Here is a 14,889-nt window from a genome sequence, read left to right on the forward strand (position 1 = left end):
GATTCAAATGTAAGTGATTTCTAGACATAAAATATGACTGCAACTATCGTTCAAACAAATTACCTCCAAATGTGCAAGAATCACAAGCATAGTTCTTGGTCTAAAGAACATACCAGTATAAATTCATTGTGATACAGTGGAATCTTAAACACAAAATGATTAAGAAGTGAGACAAAGGACATAAACAACAATCAGGTCACAAAGTTACCTTGGAGAACTCTGTGTCAGTATTGATGTTATTTTTGTTTACCTCTCTCTTCTTTTGCTTCTTACAGTCAGGAAAGAGGAAATGAGGGACAATTTATTACGACTGTTTTACAAAATGTTTGGGAGTCATCATATGAAAGTGCCTACAGACTCTGTGACCATGTTTCAGCTAGAAGCATAGGAAAAAAAGATGTTAAGGACAAAAAACCACTAAACACGGGACTGAAGCTGGAAAGAAGAGTAGAAAAGAGGGAAAATGCAAAGACTTGCCGAAGACATACAAAGGACTGTTCCTTTTCTTTCATCAGCATTCTCTCTCTTACAATAGTTTTGTTTTCCAGTGGGATTTTTAGTGGGTCTTGAAATTTTTACTATCACATTTGCACAGAATGTCAGTCCATCCTCAGTTAACGACCATTAAGTATCATAGTAGCAACATACTACTGCACGACAAAGTAGTTCAACTGAACTGTCACCATAAAAGCTGTCCTAAAACTCTTCGCAAGATGGCTGTCTGCAATATATCAATTGCACAACAGGCATTTACAACAACAGCTCTAGAGAATTTACAAAAGTGTGAGAAAGCAATACAGGAGTATCTTTTCTTCTGTACTGTTAATAGTAGTAACGTGAAACTGTTTCAGTAAAGCCATTTGGCAGCTGTACTACCATACTCAAACCTGTGCTATTAGGTACTTTTCTTTATATTTAATTGCTTGCTGTTACCTAGCTTCCTTCTCAATTTCTTTCTTCTCCTAACCAAATTAATCTTTAAAGCTGAGTGACTCGGCTGCTTCACTGAAAAAAATTGTGTCCTTGCTGTACATCTTGTCCTGTAAAAATAAACTATAGTGATAAATATTTCTATTCAATACAAAGCTTCTTGAACTAGGAGGTTTTTTGATTGGACTAATATCTTCCTCTTGTTTAACAGGAAGCTATGCAGTGTTTCTTATAATCTCCCCTCTTTCCATCCCCAAAATTTCCGACTTTCAAATTACATTGAGAATTCCCTGTGGTTGCTAACAAGGTTGATCACAAGCCAGGACCTTGTTCTTTGCATGCAGGAATACAGATTAGTTCAGTCTGCCTATACAGCCAAACACTGGTCAAGACTTTCACTTAATCTCCTGTGACGTGAATGAAGAAACACACTAAATTAGCTGTGTGGAATGATTGAATCACTACAGTCGAATGATCAAATGCCAGCATGGAGCTGCCATAGAAGCTCAGGCCACTAATGAGACTTTTCTGCTTTACTGAGTCAGTTAGTTTGGCTTTCAGGTCTTTTTTTTAGCACTGCTCAGAAGTGGGAACTGAGCTCACCTGAAGAAAGAAGAAAATGCACTATTTCTGTTTGTTGCTTTCTAAATCAAATTCAATGCTTTTACAGCAGGTACTAAGAGTTCGCTTCTTCAACATGATTCAAACTGCATCAGAAAACTGGATCATTTGCTTTTAAACTACTGGGGTAGCTGCTTGCAAAGCCGCTTTCTAATTTCATGTTGCCACAGAACAAACAGAACAAGCTGTTGCTTAATGTTAGCACAGAATGTAAGTACTTGGAAGTGCTTCTAGAGAAAGAAATTAAGATGCTAAAATAAGCACCATTTAATTCCAAATGCTGAAGTTTTGCATAAGGGCATAATACTACGGAAATGAACAACCAAAATTTCCAAAATAAAGAAAGGATGCATGTGAAAATGTTGAGAACCTAGTCTAGAATCTCTTGATAAAACATTTTATAGTTTAACTCAAGTTGGCTATGCAAAAACTGAAACAACCCATGAGCTTTAATCCCTTTTTAAAATCATGGCCAATTTATATTTACAATCACCATGGAGATGTAGCCTAAAGGATCTAATTCCATTTGACTTAGCAATGTCTGGGAGACAAATTGCCGATTTTACCTTCTCCAAATTATCATAAATGCATTCACACATTCTTCAGTGCGTTATTTCAAGTTGATATGCTCGCTCAGTAAATAAATCTCTCCCTTACAGAATTTCTTCCGAACATTAATGAAACAAACAGAGAGTGTTTCTCATTTAGGAACATCAGATATCAGGACAAATTATGATGAGTTAAATGCTCATGATGTGGAAAGAAGATTTTAATGCTATCCTTAAGGATCTATCTGAGACTTTTTACAGAAGACGCAGTAACTGCGAAAACTTCATGCTTTAGGACATCAGAATTTTAAATGATCCAGTAAACCTCTTTCACTGTTAGAAAACCAGCATTTTAGTGACACTGAGCTAAACCTTAAATACATAATGAAACTCAGTTCAATTTGAAACAGGGAAGATTTATATACTTCCTATATACATAGGAAGATTTTATATACTAAAACATGGAAGCCTGAGTGGAACTCTGGAAGTCTTTAAATGCCGCTGTGTTATTAGGTGCGCAATGGCACGTGAATCTGACGGGGACTAGGCTGGTTCAAGGAGAGCAGGCTGAAGGCAAATTTATATCATCAGATCGCAGCTTCTGTTGCAAATGGGCATGACAGTTCCTATCTACTTTACTACTGATTGAGAGCTCCTTAGTGTAGCAATACTCATGAACTCTGCTAAATCTAATTTCTATTTATTTCCATTTGACAACAGGCAGAAAAGCACCCTGCCAGTCAGCTTTTAATAGCCATTACCTTCCACATTGCAAAAAGTCATTCTAGATTTTAATTTCTTTTCCAAGGCTATTTCAGGAAACTTCCAAGATGGAATACATTAAACTAAGTGGATAAACAGCCCTGAATTGCGTATGAAGGTTTAGTATGGTAACAAAAGGGAATTGGTGCCAACAAAGGCATCAGCCATAGCCCCACGTTTTTGGGGGAGTGACTCAGAGGGCAATTTAGGAAGTAAAGTTCTAGCAAGACTGAACCCCAAATTTGCCCTATTTTGGGTTTCTGGTTACATTTACTATTACCAGGAGCGGTGGCTCCCATCCGGCTCAATCACCCAAGAGTTCTCCTTCCCATGGAAAGCAGGACGTGGCAAGAAGGGCAGAAGGAAAGAGGCACTCCTTGTTCTCACCCAGCAGGGTGCGCGGACACAGCTGGAACGCCTTCCCACATCTGGGAAATGAAGGAGCATTTCTGCTATGAATTATTGCTTCTCACCCTTCAAGCCACCGCAGCCACCTTAACTGTACAATGTTTCAGTATTTGTTCCTCAGTATGAATGGCTTTTGGTCATCTTTTCCTTAGGCAATAGGCCGTTACTGAACACAAGACTTGGCATGGTAGACAGGAAATATAATCACAGCTTGCCAGAAACACGATTCTCCAAAAATTGATACAACTTCCTTCTTCAACCTTAATGCTATATTCACTGTCTTTGATATTTTTATTACCTACTACAGTAAACAGCATAAATCTGGACAGCCTCGTAGTAAGAAATACCACTCTGAGAAGCAGCTTTTGTTCTGATGACATCACTGTTGTAGTGATACGAGAACTTAGTGAAATATGTGATCAAAATAGTTGCATGCTGTGCTTCGACTAAAACATGAAAAACGTCCACCAGACAAAATTCAAGCCATCCATGAGACGTATTTCCACAACTCTATCTTGATTTATAACAACTGAGGTTTTGACCTAAAATATTTGAGAGTTATATGTGGCAAACCAGTTTGGGGTTTTTTTCCTGGGTAAAAATTGCTCCACTGTAATCGACATACGCTAAAGGGTGCAGTATTTTTAATTCAGATGTTCTATGTAAACAGCGGAGATAATGCAGAATGAAGGATCTTTAGAATACAGGACCGCTACACCTAGAACACTATGTTAGTTCAAGATCTCTCCGAGTTTCTCTCTGGAATAACTTTTTAAGTATGACATCATAAACCTGAATCGTCTCAGTGCTTTCTCTCTCAATCACTGCTTGTTTCTAATGAAGGTTTATAGAAGTGCAGCCTAGCAATGCCTAATATTATTCCTTGCCTATCTCTGAAATATTACTGAGCGCACTAGTATATGCAAAAAAGAACATAATAGTAACATTTGCCGAAGAGACAAAAAATTGTAAATTGAAGTTTAGGATTTTATCACAAATAACATTTTTAAAGATTTATTAAAAAATCAAAACTATACAAGTTTAATGCCTTTTGAAAGAGGAAATGTACTTAGTTGTTAAACTAGGAGAATGGAATTGACATAATCTGTGTTAATAGCCTATTTTTGTGAAGGTCTTATTTTATATGGCTGTGCAAATTACTTCTCATCTCTTTGCTCCACTTTTGCCCTCTATAAAATGGGATGACAACCTCTTTTTTGAAAAACAGAAGTATTGAGCTATAATTCTTTCAAGATGGAAAAGCACACATGGCCCTAAGATAAGAAAGATTCTTTTACAGCATGTCATTTAGCACTTTTTCTTTCTTTTTGAACTGGGATGTGTGAATACTTTCCTAAACTATAACCTTGAGAATCTTATGAGAAGAGGCATTACTATGTGCACACTTAATTTTTTTAAATACCTAATCATATTTATATTCTTAGATCTTAAAACGTCAAAGAAACTAGCAGCTTTTCAACATAAACCTATTTAAGTAAAAGAGTAAAATCTTTACAGCTTAGACTGGTAGTTTTGCTGAGTTTGTGGACTGCACAGTACAAATTAATATAGCACATATTGAGAAGTAAATGTAGCCACAGGTGAAGAGCTCAGACTGCTTATATAGGTGATGTGAGTTAACTGCATGCTTACTTCACGGTAACAACAGTAACATAGGAATGTCTGTAGAAATAACAGTAATCACAAATGATAGGTGCTAACAAGGTAGCAGTTTTCCAATAATTTTGCAGCACTTATTACATAAGTTAGCTCTTGTAGCTGTCTTTGCTGAAAAGTACATTTACTCAGTTACCTGCAGTATTTTATTTCTTCCTTATTTTGCACATTGTGAAGTTTTATGTACTTGAACAAAGATGCCACCTAATTCCATTCCTATACCTACTTTTTAATTTGTAGTGTCCAGAGCTCTGGATTGCAGACTACAGCACTAACATAGCTGTCGGACATGCAGAAAGTCTCAGTTTTAGTACCTAAATGTCAACAACTACTCTTGAACCCTCACAAATAAACAAGCAATCCTGTTTCCCAAATGACTCAACTCTGAATCCTATCATGACCTAGAAGAAGGGAATTCCTGGCTCAGCCTGTCAAGCAGACTGACTGGTAATTCTTAATTTTTTGACCGACTTTCACTATTCTTTTCCTCACTTCTCTCCCATATTAAGAACCTGGCGTAAACTTACATGAATTTCCACACTGGTCATACCACAGGTTCACCATTTAGACTCCTGTCTCGTAACAGTGACTAGGAATAGATGCTATGTGATACACTTTACTTTTGTGTTGCATCACTGCAATTGCATATTTTATTTTCACTTTTAAAAAGGATTTTTAAACCACTTAAATAGAGAATTTCACTTGCCTGTCTTCCTTGTCTTCTCTCTTCTTGAGACTATAGGGCTAAATTCACCTAACGTTTGTACTGAAAGATCCTGGCTCAGGACTTGATGCTGCAGACTGTCAAGTGGGAGGTACATTAAAAGATTAATCTGCTCAAGAGATCCTTAAAACTGTGGCAGAATTACTGAAATCCTCTAATGGAATGTGACTGAATTATAATTTGTAATATTACCAATTTTTGCAAGTATATTTAGAGATTATGTTCAAATAACAGCATTTTCATATGCCTTTATGCATCATATCCAGAGAACTCTTGCATTAGCTCAAACCTATTCCCTAAGCAGGTCTCTTTCTGCCTGGAAATGCATGTTCTGCTTGGCTACACAGTATGGAAGGTAGGGAAAATTACCACTTCACCTTGTGGCCAGGGAAATGGGTGGAGTTCTGTACAGAAAAAAATGAAAATAAATACTGTGACAACATTACACTGCATCTCAACCTCTTAGAAACATCCCATTCATTTTAGCAATCCTTTTGATCTATTCCATATAAACCATATATAAATCTATGATAAATCCATATAAATCTATTCCATATACAGCTTGAAAGAATAAATCCCATTCCTCTGACAGAACCCTGTGCACCTCATTGAGAACAAAGAATCAAGAACTGTGCTGGAGAACTGGTAAACAATTTCATGCAAAATATAGTGAAATACAATTTCTGCAGTTGTATTCACTCTGCATTTCACATAGCAGTGTGCTTGTAACTGCCACTGATGGCAGTCAATGGAAGCCTTTATTTGGAAGAGAAAAACTGTGGTAGGATGCCAACAACTTTGAAAAACTGAGACCTGATTTTTCTTATATTTGAAACAGGTCTCTTACTCCTTGACAACATCTATTTGTATGTGAAGCATTTGCATACAACAATGAGTGTTCTTCACATAGTATGGAGAAGAGTGCAGGAAAAAAGTGGGGAAGGAAATCCGGACACAGGCAGAGAGGAGATAAGATTGAGAATAGGAGCATGAAAAAAGCTGACAGTGGAAGCCAGGGTGGGCTCAAAGGTTTGGAGAAGACTAAGGATCAAACAGGAAGTAGAAGCAAGAAATAGAGATGTGGAGTAGCAGAGAGAGATGAAAATTTGCTTACTGGACTATACTAACAAGCATAGCCAGCAGGTTAAGGAAAGTGGTTCTTCCTCTCTATTTGGCACTTGTGAGACCACATCACAAGAACCACATCTGGTTTTGTGCTTCCCAAAAAGACATTAATATACTAGCTCATGTCCAGCAGAGAGCTACCAAGATGACTAGGGGCCTGGAGTAGATGACATACAAGGAGACTCTGAAGGAACTGGCTTCCTCAGTCTTAAGAAGACAAGGCTGGATATTACAGTAATAGTCAACTAATCAGTGGGAAGATGTAGAGAAGCCAGAGACAGCCTCTCCTCAGTGGTGCTCAATGAAAGGTTGCAAGACATTCCAATTAAATTTTAGGAAAAAAATGTTAACCGTGAACATTGGTGGTCAAACCCTGGATCAGATTTGCCCAGAAAGGCTGTAGAATCTCCATTCTTGGAGACCCTTAAAACCCGCCTGTACAAAGCCCTGAGCAACCTACTCAAGCTTGGAAATTGGCTCTATCTTTGAAGTTGGCCTTACTTTGAGGGTCAGAGTATTTGGATCAGATGACCTCCAGAGGTCCTTTCCTACCTAACTTGTTCTGTGATTCTATGAATTTGAAATGAGGATTAGACCCCGAGGACACAGTTAGAAGACTGCAGATGAGTAGCCGTAAGACCATGCTCTACACAGCCTAAAAATGAAGAAAAATTTCTAGAATCTCAAGACTTCTGCAACCAAATATCTGCAAAACTTCGTGACAAAACATGTGTCTCATCCCCCCTCTAGTGGCTAGTACACATAGGACAAGTCACTGCTAAAACCACTTTGTAAACTCTAGTGGCAAGTACTTGGGAAGAGAAGTGAAAGATATTTATCACACATCTGGATATCAATACATTCTGACATCATGGAATTAATGGGGTTCATTTTCAATTCAGTTAAAAAAAAAAAAAATTAGCAAATGGCATATGACATATACTCCTAGCATTTAAGATCTCACTCTGTCCCTAAAGCCACCTTAAATGTGCTTTTTCCTGATTTTGAACTTGTTTTTTCTTCTATTTTCAAATGCTTTTGCATGTTCTATATTTATGCATATATGCACATGCATATACATATATGGTTATGTCTCTGTGTATGTGCATAATTTTTGTGGTTGTATATTTACATTTATGAGTGTATTTTCTTAGTGGACTAAGTTGATAAAGCATTTCCAAGATCCATTTGTTCAGACAAGGTCACCTAAAGTCATCTTTTACATCTATGAATGAATAAAAATGTCTAAGCTTCAAAGATACTTGTGTAATTAACAATTATGTGAAAGAAGTTCATGTATTCGGATCAGAGAAAAATACATCATGCTTCCATGCCTAAGCATGAAAGGAGGTATGTACAATAAACATTATAAAAAATTTAGGTTTACAAGCTTTGGTCAAGAATTTTAAAGAAATGTGGTAAAATCTACTGCAACTTAAGGAGAAAATATAAAGAAAATAATAAAGACAACATTAAATTGCTTATAAGTGGAAATACTATACAAATATTTACTTACAGAGCTACTATTCATTGGTCATATTTGACATATGTCAAATAGTGAAGTAAATACAGAAACACAATTGATGCTAATTATGCAAATATGATTCTTGTAGCCAGGACAAATAAATAAGTCAAAATGAGACATTTAAAATATTATTCACAAAAAAATTATGTCTAGCTACTAGGTAAAGGGATGTGAATTTTCACACAGATGAGAGAACAAGAGAATGTTTTCCAAATATTTTAATGATAGTAAATGAAATTAAATCATTAAAGTTCATAGAAAGTGATATTACTGAGGAAAAGATGCAAGTGGTGGTAACTTCCACCATAGTTCCAGCTATGCTAAGAGACAACCAACATTCTCAGACTGCTTGGCCTCTAGTGTACCAAAAACATCTCTCTCTGCATCTGACCAGCAACAGTAAGACAGTACCTACCATACAGCACATCAAAAACCAGTTCTTCACTCGGTAAGCTAGACATACCTTCGTGCAGCTCTTTTGTACAGGTCAGTGACATACAGGCTGCAGCTACCTGAAATAAATAGCACATGCAGAAGCTTAACAAGCCGTTTTGCAAGGGTTTCCTAACAACAACGGTCTTGTATATTCACAACTGGGCAGTTTTAATTTAGGTACCAGTCTGTCAAATGGTTCTACATGTAATGTTAGTTTTAAGCATCCAAAGACCTAACAATTTCAATGGGGCAAATCACCTGCCTAAAGTAAATGTGTGCCAGCCACGTGAGGCCATGGACATTTCATTTGGTAGCAGAGAGAGACAACCTGTTATAACCAAGGGGACAGAAAGCACTTGTTTCCACAGCACGGAATGAAAAAGCATCTTTGACCACCTGCCAGTGCTGATAGCCCTATTCTCCTACTTCCAACAGCTGCTATTAATATTTCACAGTATCAAAATATGTACTAGGCATTACAGAGAAAACAGTAAAAACTGCAGACAGTGTCCAGAAGTTTAAACAATCCAAGTTACACCTCTCACTACAGATAATGGCATTTAACAATAGGGTAGAAAAAGGCTGCAGGTGGATATGATTTACAAGAGGAGTGTTGGGATGGAGGGATACAGGCTCTTTAGGAAGGACAGGCAGGGGAGACAAGGAGGGGGTGTTGCCCTCTATGTTGATGACCAGCTGGAGTGCATGGAGCTCTGCCTGGGGATGGATGAGGAGCCAACTGAGAGCTTATGGGTCAGGATTAAAGGGAGGGCAGGGACAGGTGCCATTACGGTGGGTGTCTGCTACAGGCCACCAGACCAGGAAGACAGAGCGGATGAGGTCCTCTATAGACAGATAGGAGCAGCCTCACGTTCACAAGCCCTGGTCCTCATGGGGGACTTCAGCCACCCTGATATCTGTTGGAGGGACAACACGGCAGGACATAAGCAGTCTGAGAGGTTCCTGGAATGCATCGATGATAACCTCCTTCTCCAAGTGGTAGAGGAGCCAACGAGGAGAGGTGCTATGCTGGACCTTGTTCTCATCAACAAGGAGGGGCTGGTGGGGAATGTGAAGCTCAAGGGCAGCCTGGGCTGCAGTGACCACAAAATGGTGGAGTTCAAGATCCTTAGGGCACCGAGGAGGGCACACAGCAAGCTCGCTACCCTGGACTTCAGGAGAGCAGACTTTGGCCTCTTCAGGGATCTGCTTGGCAGAGTGCCATGGGCCAAAGCCCTGGAGGGAAGAGGGCCCCAAGAAAGCTGGTTAATATTCAAGGATCACCTCCTCCAAACTCAGGAGTGATGCATCCCAACAAAGAGGAAGTCAGGCAAAAAATGCCAGGAGGCCTGCATGGATGAACAAGGAGCTCCTGGACAAACTCAAACACAAAAAGGAAGCCTACAGAGGGTGGAAGCAAGGACAGGTAGCCTGGGAGGAACACAGAGAAATTGTCCGAGCAGCCAGGGATCAGGTTAGGAAAGCTGAAGCCCTGATAGAATTAAATCTGGCCAGGGATGTCAAGGGCAACAAGAAAAGCTTCTATAGGTACGTCAGGGATAAAAGGAAGACAAGGGAAAATGTGGGCCCTCTCTGGAACGAAACAGGAGACCTGGTTACCCGGGACACGGAGAAGGCAGAGGTACTCAATGACTTTTTTTCTTCAGTCTTCACTGGCAAGTCCTTGAGCCTCACCGCTCAAGCTGCAGAAGGCAAAGGTGGGGACTGGGAGAATGAAGAGCTGCCCACTGTGGGAGAACATCAGGTTCGAGACCATCTAAGGCACCTGAAGGTGCACAAGTCCATGGGACCCAATGAGATCCATCCGTGGCTCCTGAAGGAACTGGCGGATGAAGTTGCTAAGCCACTATCCATCGTATTTGAGAAGTCGTGGCAGTCCGGTGAAGCTCCCACTGACTGGAAAAGGGGAAACATAACCCCCATTTTTAAAAAGGGAAAAAAGGAAGACCCGGGGAACTACAGGCCAGTCAGTCTCACTTCTGTGCCTGGGAAGATCATGGAACAGATCCTCCTGGAAGCTCTGCTAAGGCACATGGAGGACAGGGAGGTGATTCGAGACAGCCAGCATGGCTTCACCAAGGACAAGTCCTGCCTGACTAATCTAGTGGTCTTCTATGATGGGGTGACTACCTCAGTGGACATGGGAAGGGCTACGGGTGTCATCTATCTGGACCTCTGTAAGGCCTTTGACGCGGTCCCCCACAACATCCTTCTATCTAAACTGGAAAGGTATGGATTTGATGAGTGGACTGTCCGGTGGGTGAGGAATTGGTTAGATGGTCCCATCCAGAGGGTAATGGTCAACGGCTCAATGTCCAGATGGAGACTGGTGATGAGTGGCATCCCGCAGGAGTCTGTATTGGGACCGGCACTGTTTAATATCTTCATCAATGACATGGACAGTGGGATCGAGGGCACCCTCAGCAAGTTTGCAGATGACACCAAGCTGAGTGGTGTGGTCGACATGCCTGAGGGACAGGATGCCATCCAGAGGGACCTGGACAAGCTGGAGAAGTGGGCCCGTGTGAACCTCATGAGGTTTACCAAGGCCAAGTGCAGGGTCCTGCACCTGGGTCAGGGCAACCCCCAGTATCAATACAGGCTGGGGGATGAAGGGATTGAGAGCAGCCCTGCCGAGAAGGACTTGGGGGTACTGGTGGATGAAAAGCTGGACATGAGCCAGCAATGTGCGCTCACAGCCCAGAAGGCCAATCGTATCCTGGGCTGCATCAAAAGAAGCGTGACCAGCAGGTCGAGGGAGGGGATTCTGCCCCTCTACTCTGCTCTGGTGAGACCCCACCTGGAGTACTGCATCCAGCTCTGGAGCCCTCAGCATAAGAAAGACACGGACCTGTTGGAGTGGGTCCAGAAGAGGGCCACGAAAATGATCAGGGGGATGGAATACCTCTCCTGTGAAGAAAGGCTGAGAGAGTTGGGGTTGAAAAGAGCCTAGAGAAGAGAAGGCTCCGGGGAGACCTTATTGCAGCCTATCAGTACTTAAAGGGGGCTTATAAGAAAGATGGGGACAAACTTTTTAGCAGGGCCTGTTGCAAAAGGATGAGGGGGAATGGCTTTAAACTAAAGGGGGGTAGATTTATACTAGGTACAAGGAAGACATTTTTTATGCTGAGGGTGGTGAAGCACTGGAGCAGGTTGCCCAGAGAGGTGGTGGATGCCCCATCCCTGGAAACATTCAAGGTGAGGTTGGACAGGGCTCTAAGCAACCTCATCTAGTTGAAGACGTCCCTGCCCACGGCAGGGGGGTTGGACTAGATGACCTTTAGAGGTCCCTTCCAACCCAAACTATTCTATGATTCTGTATAGTTTAGTGAATATGGTTTTGTTCTGGTTAAATTAGTAGTTATTCACTGGATTTCTTTGTTCTTTTTTTCCCAATCCATCTTTTTTCCTGGCGTCTGTAGGAGTATGAAAAAGGTGTCCCTTTCCTTGGCAATCACCAGCATTGCATTGGCGTTACTAAATTTCCGTCAGTTTTTGTAAGTGGAGTTCTGGCATGCTGTTACGACTGTTAAAACAGGATTGATTCATACGCTTTTCTTTGGGGCTTTTCACATGCTTGTGGAAAGACTTACCTCCTAGCATAGCCTATCTATCCTTTTTTTAGCTGGTGCTAATGTCCAGCTTTTCATCCACCAGCACCCCCAAGTCCTTCTCAGCAGGGCTGCTCTCAATCCCTCCATCCCCCAGTCTGTATTGATACCAGGGGTTGCCCTGACCCAGGCGTGGTATCCTGAATATTGGCAAGCACCTCAGAAGATATAATGCATGAAAGTGATTTTTCAGGTGTACTGAAAAAAGGAACAGAGCATCCTTAAGGCAAAAAGTTTATGTAACAGGGCACAAACTGAGGAGTCCCGTTCCACAGAGAAGCACTTCCTCTAAGATTTGTTCTTGCATTTTTCTTCTAAAATTGCACAATTTTCCTTAAGTTTTACAGTTCCAGGATACAAAATGAAACAAAATGATTCAGATGATAATTGGCTGAGTCACAGACTGTTAAATATTTGAGGATATGAAAAATGGTTCCTTTCCATAAAGGATGATGGCCAATTTAAATAGCATATTTTTGCATTCTGAAATACAGTTCCATTATCAATTGTTCATTTAGAAACAACCTGTACTATTCCATCTTGACCATTTGTATTACATAGTTCAGGATCTGCTTGGACATCCTTGGGATAAGATGTATTTGCTAAACCAATCCCTTGCAGCTGGAACTTCTCCAACTCTCACTGATTTGGCTAATTAGTGTACTGGATACAAGCCTTTCAGTAAAATGAACTTGCCTGATCAAATGATACAAAACGGAAAACCGTGTGTGTGGCGAGTCACTACACTACTTTGCTCTAAAGTACTGGTTTAGGAAATAGAAGTGAAAAAGCAGATCTACCTGTGAATTCACTTCATCAGTTTGGGAGGTTTCAAGAACACACCAGTAATATGTCTTCCCAAATGACTTGCTGTTGAGCTTTGTCAATTTAATGACCCAATGTGGGATTTAAAAAATGCTGTGTAACTATCAGCATAATAATGTCCTATAAATAAGTTGAACTAAAATATGACGTTATCTGTAGTAAAAATGCCTAAAAGGAAAAAGCGAAGGGCGCAGAATGGAAACGATAAGTCACTTCCAACTATGACTTAATGAACAGAAATACTGAAAAAGATCTTTTTTTAAACAGTGAAATTTAAGATAATGATAAGAAAAAGAAGAAACCAGATTTCATTTCATGCTATTCCATATTGAGGAATAATTCTCTGAGCTTCCCTTGTGGAAAAATGATACAATTCCAATAAAATGATTCATAGCACTAAACTATTTTCCTTAGCAAACACCGTGTCCGTTAGCAGGACTTCTAGAGGAGAATGTTTCTTTGGAAGATTTATTATTGTGAGATTATGGTAAGATGATCTGGATGGCTCAGTGTATGAAATCTTGTCATCCTGGCAGAAGTACTTTGTTCTTCCAAGAGGCAGACGCACATTTGAAAGCAGGCAATAGAGCTCAAATTCTGAAGCTGCAGAGACAGAGTCTGCACAAGCTCACATTGACTTGGCAATAGGCAGTAAAATAGCAGTAAGTGTTTACCATTAACCCCACACCAAGCAATACATGCTGGCATGAGCAGCGGAAGAGGTCCACTTATTTATTGAATTGAAGGAGGCACTGCAATAGCAATAGCAAAGCATGTGTATGGGGAGGTAAGGGAAGGAAGAAAAGAATGCACTCTGACATTTTTAGTGTGGCTGTTAGAGGTTTGTTTACCAAAAGAAAAAAAATCTCTTCCTATGACCAGTGTCAATATGCCAGAAAATAACTAAAGGAAAAGCAATCTTGCTAAGCAAATTGCACATATGGTATAAAGCACATGAACTTAAAAATAAAGTTTTTGAGGATCAGATTCTCAAACTACCCCATGAAAATATTTCCTATCTAACCCCTTGGAAGAGATGGATTAAGAAATAACATCATAAGCTATAGCTTAAATAGTATTTGTCAGAGCTGCAAAGGTAGTATAATTGACTATATGAACAGTTACATATACTGGTTCAGTTTAGGTTGCATCATCATCAAAAAAAATAAAATGTATCAGAAAACCCAGTGGGTGATAAATGTTTTTACATGACCCACGAGGCAAACCAGATGGCCTAATGACTTCAGCAGTGAGCCCACTTCCAAGTCACTGGGTGACACTGAAAGGAAATCCAGCCACCAACTGAATTACTAGCCAACGTGGTTCACGGACGGCGGTTGCTGCCCCCCCTTGTCCCTTCTCTGCCTTGTTTTCCCCCAAAGACTCCATATATGGAGCAGGATTCGCATGGCAGACCATCACCCAATTGTAGGCACATCAGGCAACATGAGAAGCGGGGGAGCACAGTGCCGAGGCACAGCTGGCAAGGAGCGCCTTTCCACCAGAGCTCTTTTGATAGCAGGGTCGCAGCACAAACAGCGCAGCCTCCCTCCAGCCTGGGAGCCTACATGGCAGACCACAGACCAGGCTGAGCACCTTGGGCTAGCACACAAGATCTCAGAGCCAGAGACTAGCTATGACTGCAGAGACACTGCAGGTATTTGAAGCATAGCTCTA

The 14,889-nt window shown here is 40.6% G+C and overlaps 1 protein-coding gene across 7 annotated transcripts in view; it reads right to left on the reverse strand.

Moving 5' to 3' along the window:
• DLGAP1 (DLG associated protein 1) overlaps positions 1-14,889 on the reverse strand; it is a 435,141-nt gene that overhangs the window by 294,291 nt on the left and 125,961 nt on the right. Inside the window, exon 3 of one of the 7 annotated variants that reach the window (XM_076329904.1) lies at positions 8,784-8,832. The exons of 5 other annotated variants lie outside the window; for them this stretch is intronic. The gene's annotated coding sequence lies outside the window, so the exon portion shown is untranslated. Of the gene's footprint in view, positions 1-8,735; positions 8,757-8,783; positions 8,833-14,889 lie in introns of those variants that run through there. One more of the 7 variants, XM_076329908.1, reaches the window with a different exon arrangement.

The sequence above is a fragment of the Aptenodytes patagonicus genome, chromosome 2, assembly GCF_965638725.1.
Source record: "Aptenodytes patagonicus chromosome 2, bAptPat1.pri.cur, whole genome shotgun sequence".
NCBI classification, from domain to species: domain Eukaryota; kingdom Metazoa; phylum Chordata; class Aves; order Sphenisciformes; family Spheniscidae; genus Aptenodytes; species Aptenodytes patagonicus.